General features: G+C 41.3%; 1 pseudogene; it reads right to left on the bottom strand.

The window, feature by feature from the left end:
• Positions 1-5932: 5932 nt before the first annotated feature.
• Positions 5933-13493, bottom strand: LOC128776456 (nuclear cap-binding protein subunit 2-like; annotated as a pseudogene).
• Between the last annotated feature and the right edge of the window lie 271 nt (positions 13494-13764).

Below are 13764 nucleotides of genomic sequence, written 5' to 3'. Positions count from 1 at the left end.
TTTGCTTCAGGCATATTGTGGCTTTAAGAGTCGCCTATTTATTTACCAGCGTAGTCAGGTTCCTCTTTTTTAGTTTCTCTGACTCCATTTTTTTCCCCTAAAACTCTCTCCTCATTCCTCATAATTCTGCCCTTCCTCCTGCTTCATCTTTCTACTTAACCTTCTGGAAAAAATTAACCTTGGTAATAGTCCCTTTTATACAGACCGCAAAACACAACAAAACACACTTACATTTTAAGGGAAACTTCTCTTTACTATCATTAAAATGTTTGAAATACCAAAGACTCCATCTTTATATGATTAACAGAAGAACCTCAGACCTGTGCGCATGGAAGGAGCAGTGACAAACTTAACCTACCTCAAAATTGTTGCTGTGGCCAAATCATGTTCCCCGTAAACAGGGAGCCACTCTCAAGCTGCTTTCACTGTGAGACAGAGGACCTAAAGCTGTCTCACTGTTCCTAGTCACCATTACAATGAAAAGATGCTACTTTAATAAGAGACTCTTAAAAAATGAGAACAAACTGAGGGCTGATGGGGGGTGGGAGGGAGGGGAGGATGGGTGATGGGTATTGAAGAGGGCACCTTTTGGGATGAGCATTGGGTGTTGTATGGAAACCAATTTGACAATAAGTTTCATATATTTAAAAAAAAAGAAAAGATGCTACTTTAGCATTTTAATAGTACCTACATTCCTTATTTTAAATGAAAAAATAAAATCCTTTGAAGATTTATATTTACTAAATGGGTGGGAAAAATAAGTGCTTCAAATATTGCAGGAACAAAAGAATCATTTTTTTTTTAGGCATAAAATTGGAAGTTTTAGATTCAAATTACATTTTACTCATTCAAATCCTTTTGGTGAGGTCTCAAATCTTTAAAGGAAAGGACAGCTAGCTGAATTAAGAATTGAACTGCTTAAAACTTGATGAGACAGATAACGAATTATATCTAAATCATTTAATGGTTTCGTGTTTAATGTATCTTCTGTAAATGTGGTGTTGGGTAATATTGCTTAAATTCTGCTTTTTTAATAAAGAGCTAAACTTTTATAGAAAGGAGGAAGAAAAGCAATGGATTTAATCTCTACTCCAGAGAAGTCAGAGCCCCCAAACCAATGCGGTATGACTGCCACCTAGTGGCAGTATATCCTCATCACAGAAGCCGTGCCTCCTGGAAGTAGGGGAGAGGGCTATATAACAGGTGCCCTGACTGCAGAGCTAATTTACAAACTAAATTTTGTAAATTTGGTTTAGTCACCAGGTGACTGCAGTAGAGTTTTATTTTCCACCATGTCAACTTTCATCGCTTCTAAAGCTATTTGAAGAAATATATACTTGTTAACATAGTTTCAAAGACAGTTATACAAGGACATGTAAATCATGGTTTTCACTCTCCGGGAGTTTATCCTTATTTCACTCAGGCTCCAAATGGACAAATAATATATATTTGAGGTTAAAGTTTCCTATCAATTTAATTCTATCTTAGAAAACACTTTGTGATTTAAAAAAAGCACTGAGTTTTGCTGATTTTTGTATCTTTGGCATCAGTAAGGGAAAGAACAGTGGGGCTAAATCGGATTCACTCAGCTCCAACACTGACCAGCTGTGGTACCTTAGGCAAATATTTTATTATTTTCCAACTCATTTGTTCAACCTGTTAAACAGAAGAGCTGGAATAGATTGTCTCTAAGATGATCTCCACGAAAAGTTCCAAGACTTCGCCTGTTTCTTAATTTCTACCCCACTGTGGACCAAAACATTTTTAAACTTTAGCTGAGTGGCTCCATTCACCCTGTTCCAGCCCTCCCACCCCACATGATTGTGGGCGATTTCAAGACTGACCCAATTTTCATAACCTGATTCTATCCTGGAGCCTTCTGGGAAACTGGAGTGTCTCTGAAATAGCTCAACTGAGTTGGTCAAGCAATTTTTGCTGCTTGCCATTTGCACCTGTGGGTTAGTAAAGCAGTCTTTTCAAATGAAGTTGGCAAAGAAGGCATAAAGGATTTGAATAAAGCCCACAAGGTTCAAAAGTGTGTAACCCGACATAGTTTCATTTTGTTGAGTTAGCAGCTATTTTTGCAAACTTAAAAACAAAAGCTGGTGTGTTCGAGGTTTCATTTCAGTCCATGCTTTCATTATTCAGAAATCAGTGCCAAGACGATTAAGCATGACCTTTCCATACAGATGGTGCCTCCCTTTGCTGGCACAAACAGCACCTGTCACACTTAACCTCAAATGCAGATGTTTGCATATTTTTAAGATACAGTGTCTTAAAATGGTAAAATGAGTGCTGACGTGAAGGCTTTGCGGAAGGGCACATAATATCACTTAATCTGTTTGAATTACTTGATAAGAAAGCCATACTGCAGTTCTAGGAAATTAGGAAACATGTAAAACAAAGCACTCTTCTTGAACCACATATCCATGTGCTTTCTTAAAATTATTTGAAATAATGTACAAACACTGTTGATTCACTGTGATAAGAGGTGTTTTGTTAAACGTACATGATCCCCCAACTTCAACACAAAGTATAACATGTACTCCGCATGTGCAGAAAAGCTTCAGCAATCCTGCATCATTGTTTCCAAAAAAGTCACAGTTTCTCCAAGTTAAAAGGAAGCTTACAAGTCATTTCCTCCCCATATAAGAATCCCTTCACTAGTAGCTACAGAGGCAAGGGAGAGAAAGGGCTGGGAGCAATCTAACCCCAAGAATAGCCAATAAAATTGAAGAAAAAAAAAAAAAGAATCAACTTGAGGAGAAGTCAGTCTGTTTTTATTATCACCAGCGACCAGCGGTTCCAAACAATGGCAATGATAAAATACTCATCCAGGCAGGAGCAGACAGCCTTCACTTCTCCACCCTGCCCCACCCCACCAACTCCCATGCTTTCTACAGGATCTAGCCTCTGATGTAATATTACATGACTTACAGCATACTCTTTTTTTCTAATAAATCTTCTTTATATCTCCTAACTATCAAAGTGATATTTTATAACTTAAAAGGTATAAAAACAATATAAACAAGCATTTCAAAATTTGTCCATAATTTCATTATCCAGAGCTGCTTCCAGCCTACCAAAGCGTGTTTCCCGTCTGTCCCTCTCTTATCAATTTTTTCTTTACATGATTCAGATCATTTGTATATCCATACTAAAGACTGTCAATCACATTTTTAAAGGCTGCATAATAATTCACCATAGAGGGCTGTGCCAAACATTTTTTAACTATTCTGTTAGTGTTACGCATTTAAGCTGTTTCCTGCCTGTCACTCTTATAAGATAATGTCATGGTAAAGATTACCATACTATTATTGCATTTGTCTAAGTATAGTGGTTAATATTCCTGGAAATGGAATTACTGGATCAAAGATTAAGCACTTCTTACGAAAATCTTAGAAATTATACTGCTAAATGGCTAGTTTGCATACCAACAGCAGTGCATGAAAACGCTGATCACACTAGATCTCACTGACAGCCAGCATTATCAGGTGGTTGGGTTAGAGAGAGAGGGGGCTGTTTGTTTATTTTCATTTTTTTTGCGAATTTGATAAGCAAAAATGTATCCCATTGCTAATACAACTTATACTCCTTTGATTACAAGTAGGATTTTGCATTTGCATTTTCTCATTTATGAATTCCTCTTCAAGCCCTTTGCTTGTACAGATAGCCAGGCTTTGGAACTTATTTTTTATTAAAAAATGCACAAAGAAGCACAATTTTTTATAAGTTTGCCTGCCTGGGCAAGTCTCATACTGAAAAGTTTTTCTGCTGCCATGTAACCTTGACCCCACCAACCAAGTGCTGCCTTTTGGAGGCACACACACACTAAAAAGGCATCCTTTCCTTTCTACGGCCCTCTATATCCTTACAGATAACCATCACAGTCTCCTCTGTGTTTTTCTTCCCAGACGGACCAACTGTTTCATCATCCTATTTGGTCACATTTTAGTTTATTGGAGTCCACTGGAGTGGTGGACAGAAAAGAACACAGGAATCAAGCTGTGGTTTCACCAGGAGGATGGGGCAGGACTTTGACCTCCACTGACCATGGTGCTGTCTCTGTTAGTGTTGCTTAAAGCATCCTTAATTCTTTATCATCTGTCTATCATCTACCTATCTATCTATCTATCTACTTTCCTGCACGATTTCATGGATGTTTCACAACAAGTAAGAAAGCTACTGAAACTCCCAATCTTTTTTTAAATGACTTTTCTCAAGCCAGGTCTCTTTATTCTGTGCTCAAAGGATTGATCTGAAGACCCTAAAAGCAGATCTTTACATTCATGAGCGGTGTGGCAGATACACTAGCAAAGCAAAAAGCAAAACCAAAAAACCAAAAAAACAACAAAAAAAAAGCACTCTCCTCTATTTGGCACACAGCTAGATTTCAATTCCAGGCTCTGCTGCAGCTGGGTAGAGCCACAGGATAAGTCACCTTCAGTGGAACAGGAGAGGTTATATGTATCTGTTATTGGTCCAACCCCTAAAAACCTCCCTCAACTGTTCCTCCATGTTGACCGGATTTGGGAAACTGAGAACAACTTTGAAATCCATGTGTTAAAGACAGCACAACGACTGATGTCCTGGTATGTAAATGACTATGAGGTGGGGGAGGGGGGTTGCCCCCGCTGACTTGAATACCCTCACTGGACAGTTACGTGAATAAGAACTAAACTTCCTATGCGCCGAAGTATTAAATGTTGAGTCCACTGGAAGTAGTAATTTAGCATACCCTAACTAACACAGGAGAAAGCAAGCTACAGAGGAAAGAACACAGAACGAGAATAGCATGCGTCTCTCCCATTCCTGACCTCTGCTCCCCTTTTATCACAGGAGCTGGGAGCCCACAAACTGCATCTCATTGATTCCCTTGCCAGCTGTCTTTTAGAAAGAATCTGTCTCTTGGGAGACTAGAGAAAGGAAGAAATCTTTTTTTTGTTTTTTAGCTTTCTGCTTTAGGCAGTACAGCCAGCAGCGGTGGTGGCATTTGCGAGCCTCAGAAGCAATAAAGCCAGTTTTCAGCTGCATCAACAGAGGTGTGTCCCCCAGGGTCCTGGAGACCAGCAGTGGCAGTCTCCCTCCCATGCTCAGCAATGCAGACTTGTGTGCCCGGATCAAAGGAAGTCACAGCTTCATGATCTCCTCTTATTCTTCCAACTTCTTTGTAGCCAGTTCCCTGCATTATATCCCTTCCTGGATGAAATATCCAGAATGTTGTCTTTTTTTCTCACCTGGACACAGACTGACAATACACACAAATTCTGTTTCTGGAGCTGTGTCCTAGAATCCACGTTCCTGGAGCATGCCCTTTGTTGTTTCTGAGCCCCAACTTTCTGATATATTAAAAAAAATAGCAAGAATGATGAAAACTGCTCTGCCTAATTAACATAACATTCATGATATCTAAAAGAAAGTGATTATGGAAACTCATTGTAATTTATATATACATAATTTTTTTTCAGTTGTCACACTTCTGATTAATTTAGGGCAAAGCTGTACAACGTAGTGAAGCCCCATTTATTACATTTTATCTCTTACAAACTTAAAAAATTTTAAGTAATAATTCCAGGCCCCAAGGTAGACCATGAAACTACTACCCATTTAAAAAAAAAATTCCACCTTCCTAAAAGAAGTGTGATGTTTTGGGCTGACAGATCAACATCTTAGATAAAATCTGTTGCCGTGAAACATAAATTCTGACCTGGTAACCTGACAGAGCGCCAAGATTCTAACACTACAGAATTCAAGGCATTCTTTTGAATTCTGTCCTTTAGTAGTTTTCAAAGGAAAATCAGGAAAAGACTTCCAGCTCAGTGAAGACCTTGATCAAAGCATGGTACAAGAGAGCAGGTGTGCAGACCTTGGGAAACGCGTGCCAAATTCAGCGGGCCATGGGAGTGCGTTTCTACGACGGGGCTCTCACCACTCACTGCTTCGGGGTCAGTTTTCCATAGCCTGCTCTCCCAGCGCCCCAGTCCTGCCATTACTCATCTGGTACCTGGCCCCCAGAACAACCAGAGCCATACTGCCTGCCCTTCTTAAAGCCTGCATCCCAGTCTTTGGGAATGATCCGCTCGTCCTGATGAGTTCCGTTCATATACCTCATGGCATTTCTGCCTCTGCTCTTGAATAGTATTCCACAAAGCAGAACCCACATGCTGTCTTCTTCAGCTTATCCAGGCCCATAGTGGTTTTCTTCATGTCACTTTTGCTGAAAAGTTCACAGATTTGTTCTTCAGTTGAGTAAAAGGAAAGACTGCCAACATACAACCTACAGCTCTTCTTCGGTAATTTTTCCTGTTCTTCATTGTCACCTCGGAAGTTTTCCTGTTCTTCAACGTCACCGGTACTGGCGGGTCCCGGTACTGGCTCAGCTCCACGTAGGAGTCGCTGTGCAGCGCTTTCAGAAGGCCATGGACACAGTGCAGAGAGGAAGACAAAGACGCCGCCACTCTGGGAACAATGAAGCCCGGCGACCCATTATTAGTATTATTATTTTAATGCAACCTGGTTAAGCTTCCTCTTGTTGGTCGCATCTTTCTCTTTCTAGAATTTTAGGAGCCTCTCGAGTATTTCTAAATCTTGATCCAGTTATAATATATTAGTTATTTCATCCTCTGAAAAAGACTAATATAACCTACTGCCATCAGGAAGAAAGCTGATCTTCTATAACCACTGAGGTGATTGTATTTCTTATTCCAGGGCAAAGCTTCAGTTGTTTCAACATTGCCTGTTGGCAAATGTCACCAATGAACCCGTGAGCCTGGCTTCCTGTATATATGCAGAACTGATTAAATCCCAGAGATGGGCTTGGGCACAGAATACATGGTAGACAAAGAGGAAGGGTACCTCAGTATCCCAGGTGAATGTTCCTTGACTTCCACTCACTTTGCTTAGGCTCCTCTTAGAAGAAGCAGGACCTCAGCCCTTTATCACTCACAGCTTCCTGTTATTTCTGGGAGTTCCCAGAAACCACCTCATGTGTGCTGAAGACCAAGTCCCCTCCTGTTCTCTTGCTCTATCTCTTGCTCTATCTATCGCAAAGACCATTTAGCCATGTCCTCCATGAAGCTGCCCTATACAGTGTACATGGCTCCCCCATGCTCCCCTGGCTCTGTGGAGGCAGTTCAGTAATGTGCACAGAAGCAGGAAAGGGCTGGCTTTTGATCCCACTACTGCTCTCCTCAGTAGGGGACTTTATATAGCTGCCTTTAATGGATTTATGACATCATCGTTTTTATGATGTTCTTGGAGTGAGAAAAAATTGTGCTTGAGGTAGACCAGGGAGAGTGACAGGATCACATTACAGGAGATCGTGTTGGGTAAGAGATACTTTCTTGCACCATGCACAAAAATAAATTCAAAGTGGATGAAAGACCTAAATGTGAAACAGGAAACCATCAAAATCCTAGAGGAGAACACAGGCAGCAACCTCAGTGACCTTAGCCATAGCTTCTTACTAGACCCATCACCAGAAACAAAGGAAACAAAAACAAAAATGAACTATTGGGACCTCATCAAGATTAAAAGTGTCTGCACCATGAAGGAAACAATCAACAGAACTAAAAGGCAGCCCATGAAATGGGAGAAGACATTTGCAAATGACATATCTGGTAAAGGGTTAGTAGCCAAAATCTATAAAAAACTTATCAAACTAAGCACCCAAAAACAATCCAATTAAGGAATGGGCAGAAGACACGAATAGATATTTTCCAAAGAAAACATTCAGATGCCTAACAGACACATGAAAAGATGCTCGTTCATCATCAGGGAAATGCAATCAAAACCACAATGAGATACGACCTCATACCTCTCAGAATGGCTAAAATTAACAACACAAGAAACAACAGATGTTGACAAGGAAGTGGAGAAAGGGGAACCCTCTTGCACTGTCAGTGGGAATGCAAACTGGTGCAGCTACTCTGAAAACAATATAGAGGGTCCTCAAAAAGTTAAAAATAGAACTACCCTACGACCCAGCAATTGCACTACTAGATACTTACCCAAAGGATACAAAAATAAAGATTCGAAGAGGTATGTGCACCCCTATGTTTATAAAGCATTGTCAACAATAGCCAAACTATGGGAAGAGCCCAAATATCCATTGACGGATGAATGGATAAAGAAGATGTGGTATATATATATATATATACACACACACACACGCGCGTGCACACACACACACACACACACACACACAATGGAGTATTACTCGGCCATCAAAAAGAATGAAATCTTGCCATTTGCAACAACATGGATGGAGCTAGAGTGTATTACACTAAATGAAGTAAGTCGGTCAGAGAAAGACAAATACCATATGATTTTACTCCTATGTGGAATTTAAGAAACAAAACAGACGAATATAAAGGGGGGGAGAGAAAAAAGAGAGGGAAACCAACCATCGGAGACTCTTAATGAATAGAGAACAAACTGAGGGTTGATGGAGGGAGGTGGGTGGGGATGGGCTAGATGGATGACAGATATTAAGGAAGTCACTTGTGATGAGCACTGGGTGTTGTATGTAAGTGATGAATCACTGAATTCTACTCCTGAAACCAATATTTCCCTGTAAGCTAACTAACTAGAATTTAAATAAAAATTTGAAAAAGAGAAAAAAAGTGTTGGGTAAGAGATAGAAATATATATAACATATAACTTTATAGATCATATAATTGATTTGTCACAGAAGTAAGCAAAAATTCTATGTAATCAATCAGGTAGAGCTAAACAGAAGTGGTATCCAAAATATATAGATTGCAAATGAATACAAGGAATCTTTTGGGGTGTTGAAAACATGCCAAAATTGAATTGTGATGACAGGCACTCAATTCTTTAAATTTACTAAAAATTGCTAAATTGTATTGCTAAATTGTGCTAGAACAGAGTCCCAGGGGTGCCCTTCATTTGTTGGGTGGTGGGAAGGTCTCAGGCATCTGGGAACAGGGGTGGCCAAGAGGACTGGAGGACAATCAGGGGTTCAGGGCAGTGGCTACTTATAAACTCGGATGGAAGTACTTCAGTATATTAACAACCAACATTAAGTGTTTTGACAAACAATATGGCAGAGTATGGAAATTGGAAGGACAGGCCAGGGGCAGGAGGAGAAGCATTTGAATATGGCGGCTAAGGAAGCTCCTTCTGAGAAGGTGACCTTTGAACAAAACACCTGAGTGAAGTGCAGGAGGAAACCACATGAGATCTAGAGGGAGAGAAAATCAGGAAAAGGGAAAAACTTGTATAAGGCCCTGAGGCAAAAATGAGCAGGTTCAAGGAGAAGCAAAAAGGATCGGAAAGCTAGGTTGAAGAGAGTGAGTAAAGTGCCAAATGTGTATGGTGTATAATCTGGGGGATACCCTGTCCCTGCTCTAATAACACAGCAGCTGAAAATATGGGTAGGAATGGAGATAAAGTCCACAGCACCCATCAACTTGATCCTTGGCATGCTCTTCCTATGGCCTTGATGGAGCCTGTGACTTTTGCTGTACTGTGGATTACAGTGGGTGAGGGGCACATACTGCCCTTGAGAAGTTCTGAAAGAATGGAGCTTATCCTGAATGACATATGGCAGTGTGAGACAAGGATTTCCCACCACTGCAGGGGACTCTTGATTCTCCACCTTCCCTGAGATGGGTTTTGTCAACTGCACTGCTGTACTACTTCTACAGAATTTTCAAACACTGGAAGATGATATGAAGGAATTAAACCACATCACTGGCTTGGTGAAAGGAACAAATATTTCACATTAGATAAAGAAGGTTGGGAATGGAGTTCAAGATTAACTACTGAAAATGAAAAGTGAGAAAATGATAGAGAAGAGGGTAAATAAGAAAGAGGAACAGGGAAAGTTTGGGAAGGTTGAAGTAAATTTTACACCCTGAAGTTGGTGAGTTATACCCATATCCAGACAGCCTCCTTATTCAACAAAGAAGCTAGGACTGCTTATGGAGATGAGACAAAAATGAAATAAAGTCTCAATTCAAGACAACCCAGTTACCTTAGCCTTTGATACTGGATTAAGTGATCATATAATTGTGGCAGAAAACACAGAGGTGGTGGCTTCAAGCCAAACTAAACTGGCATTTTTTTAGTGTATTTATGTATTTTGAGAGAGAAAGAGAGTGCATGATTGGGGGAGGGATGGAGAGAGAGAGAGAGAGAGAGAGAGAGAGAGAGAGAGAGAATCCAAGCAGGCTCTACACTGTCAGCACAGAGCCCAATGTGGGGCTCAAACCCACGACCCTTAGTTCATGACCTGAGCCAAAAGTAGAGTTGGATGCTTAACCAACTGAGCCACCCAGGCGCCCCTAAATTGGCATATTTTTAAAAGCAATATGGCAGCTCGGAGCCCACCACAGAATTAAGAGGAGAGATGGAAGCCTTTCCTTTGGAGCTTTCCTTTGGAGAGCTGGCCTGCAGCTAAAAAACATGGTCAGTTCTTTCTTTCTCTGCTGTTTCTGTGCCCTAATTTACTATGAAATCATGATTCTTTTTCTTTTTCATGGGTTGGGAGAGCAGACAGTGGAAAACAAAGTTAGGCTTCCTCTACCCCAAGTTATGGTAACCTCAGTACGTGATAATCCCAAGCCATGGTTTACCTTTCCAGAATGTATCCTTTATTTCCCACCAACATAAACGATGGAGAGGAGGAGATCATGCTTATTTAATAACACACAGTTAACCAAGGAAGCTGAAAGATGGTTCTTTCTGTGAAGAGAATAAATAGAATTGCCATTTCCAGGTAACCAGGTGAAAAGCAGATATTGTGATAGTTAAGCTTCAGAAATACATTAGGAAAAGATCAAAAAGGATTTTTTAGAGGAGTCTCAAATGTTAGAAGCCCATTCTCCTAATAAGGAAATTCAACTCTGGACACAATAGCTCTCAATGATTTGGATATGATAGTCATTCCAATAAAAGCCCAAGATTTCTTTTTTTTTTTTAAGTGTTTACTTATTTTTGAGAGAAAGAGAGTGTGAGCGGGAAGGGGGAGAGAAAGGGGGACAGAGGATTTGAAGCAGGATCTGCACTGACAGCACTGAGCCAGATGTGGGGCTCGAACTCACATACTGTGAGATCATTACCTGAGCCAAAGTCAGACAGGCGCTCAACTGACTGAGGCACCAAGGTGCCCCAAAGGCTCAAAATGTCTTGATAAATAAAATTTTTTCCAACAAAGCATAAGATGTTCTAGAATTGTTAAAACAACTTGATAGTTTGTATCCATTTCTGTGTTCAAAACCTGTATGGAAAGAATTCAGTGCCTTGAACCAGCACCATTGAAATAAGTAAAAAGTCATTTGCAGCTATGTGGATGGACCTCAAGGGTATTATGCTAAGCAAAATGAGTCAGTCAGAGAAAGACAAATATCATATGACTTCACTCATGTGAGAAATTTAAGATACAAAACAGATGAACATAAGGGAAGGGAAGCAAAAATAATATAAAAACAGGGAGGGGGACAAAACAGAAGAGACTCATAAATATGGAGAACAGACAGAGGGTTACGGGAGGGGTTGTGGGAGGGGGGGTGGGCTAAGTGGGTAAGGGGCACTAAGGAATCTACTCCCGAAGTCATTGTTGCACTATATGCTAACTAACTTGGATGTAAATTTAAGAAAATAAATAAATAAATAAATAAAAAATAAGTAAAAAGTAAATTATGTGATATGAGGCAAGAACTGCAGTTTCTTTAATTTAAAAATGAATATATAATACCTAAAAAATCGAACTTAAAATATATTATGAAATATTTGTTATGAATACCCAGAATTTTGTTGAAACCATCTGGTAATGCTCTAGCAACTGGTGCCACTGTAATCCTGAATGTGTGGAGAGTGGAGCAGGGGGCCAGTGGGGAAGGGTGGGAGCCTGGGGAAAATGGAATAAGTGACAGAAACAACGACTTCAAAGGACAGGGTCACAGGAGCCCCTGGGTGGCTCTGTCGGTTAAGTGTGGACTCTTGATTTTTGCTCAGGGCATGATCTCATGGTGCGTGAGACTGAACCCCACATTGGGCTCCTTGCTGAGCATGGAGACCATTTGAGATTATCTCTCTCCTTTTACTCTGCCCCTCCCCCGCTCGTGCTCGCGCTCACTTTCTCTCTCAAAATAAATAAGTAAATATTAAAGAAATATTTTTTAAAAAACGAGAGGATCACAGGGGCGCCTGGGTGGCTTGACATTGGCTCAGGTCTCGCGGTCCGTGAGTTCGAGCCCCACGTCCAGCTCTGTGCTGGCAGCTCGGAGCCTGGAGCCTGCTTCAGATTCTGTGTCTCCTCTCTCTGACCCTCCCCTGTTCACGCTCTTTCTCTGTCTCAAATATAAATAAACGTTAAAAAAAAAAAAAAAAGGAGAGGGTCACAGATGGGATAGCAGAATGAGAAAAGGAGAAGGGCAGGAAGATTGAAAGGGAAGAGGGTGATCTTAGTAAATTTTTGCTACTTTCCTGAAAAAAAAAAGGGGGGGGGGAGGTTAAGTAAAAAACAAAGCAAAACAAAATTTGCTGAAATGGGAACAAAATAGCTGCTGAAACACTGAACAAAAAGCTGTAGAAAGAGAACAGGAAATCTCTGCCCAGCTGCCCCTTATCTCTGCCGTGTGTACGTGCGTCACCTCCCAGGCCAGGACTGGCATCTGCTGCAAGTGGACCCAGTGCTCCCCTCTGGGCAAGCTGTAGCGAAAAGAATTTTAAATGTTCACGTGCAATCAGTATGCTGTGCGTTAGCAGAGCTTCGTCTCCCCCAGGCTGTCTTTAGACAGGCAGGAATTTCTCCCACGCACTCAGAGTAAGCCCGGGCCTTGCAAATCACTGACAGACGGAGGTAGTAGGGAAGAACTTTAAGGAGAGATGAAATGATGCCACGGGCAGATCCTTCCCTTTAGGAACAGCTCTGCTGTCTTGGTATCCTATACGGCAGTCTCCTCAAACTTCCAGGGGCACGGGAGTCACCTTGGGGATCTTATTTAAATGCACATGCTGGTTCAGAAGGATGGAACGGAAATTCTGCACGGCAACAAGCCCCTGGTGACGTGAGTGTTGCTGGTCTTCAGACCACATTGGGAGAAACAAGTAATAAAGCACCCCGGTGACTCCTGAGTGAGTCAGGTGTGTGTGTGTGTGTGTGTGTGTGTGTGAGAGAGAGAGAGAGAGAGAGAGAGAGAGAGAGAGAAGGGAGAGAATCCAGAAGAACATTCTCTCCTGCAGGTACATAGAGAGAGAAGGCAGGAAACAATACATGTTCTTGGTCCATTTATTACTGCACTTTGTCCGATTCCCAAGGATTCAGAGTTATAGTAGTTTCCCTTTGGCACTTTCAGGCACACGGGATTCTCTCATGAACTGGGACACAAAGCAATACCAGCTGAGAGGAAGCCCAGTGAAGGAAGCGGGAGTTCCCACCATGCCCGTTAGTTGGGCACCAGGCTGGCCTCTACAACTTTTCCTATCTTCTCATCCAACCCTTCCTTCTCAGAGAAAACAGTCATGGGCGCGTTGGAAAGCTTGGGTGATTGAGGCAGAAATATTGAGAAGATGCTAAAAACCGGACTTCAGGATGAAATCTAGTGGTTTGACTCTGATGTCTTTACCCGCTGTGAGGGGTTCCCGAGATAGAAGCTTCCCTGGAGTCCCTTGTGTTTGTGTGGGTGTGTGTGAGACAGAAGGTGGGGGTGCTTGCACCCTCTTGTACAAGGTTAATAGCACCAAGAAGAAACTATGCTTGACTTCACGAAAAAAGTTAGGATCGATAGGCCAATC

The sequence above is a fragment of the Panthera pardus genome, unplaced genomic scaffold (assembly GCF_024362965.1).
Source record: "Panthera pardus isolate Hobbes unplaced genomic scaffold, ASM2436296v1 HiC_scaffold_13, whole genome shotgun sequence".
NCBI classification, from domain to species: Eukaryota; Metazoa; Chordata; class Mammalia; order Carnivora; family Felidae; genus Panthera; species Panthera pardus.
The sequence above is the reverse complement of the archived record's forward strand: the minus strand, read 5'-3'. Positions and strand labels throughout refer to the sequence as shown.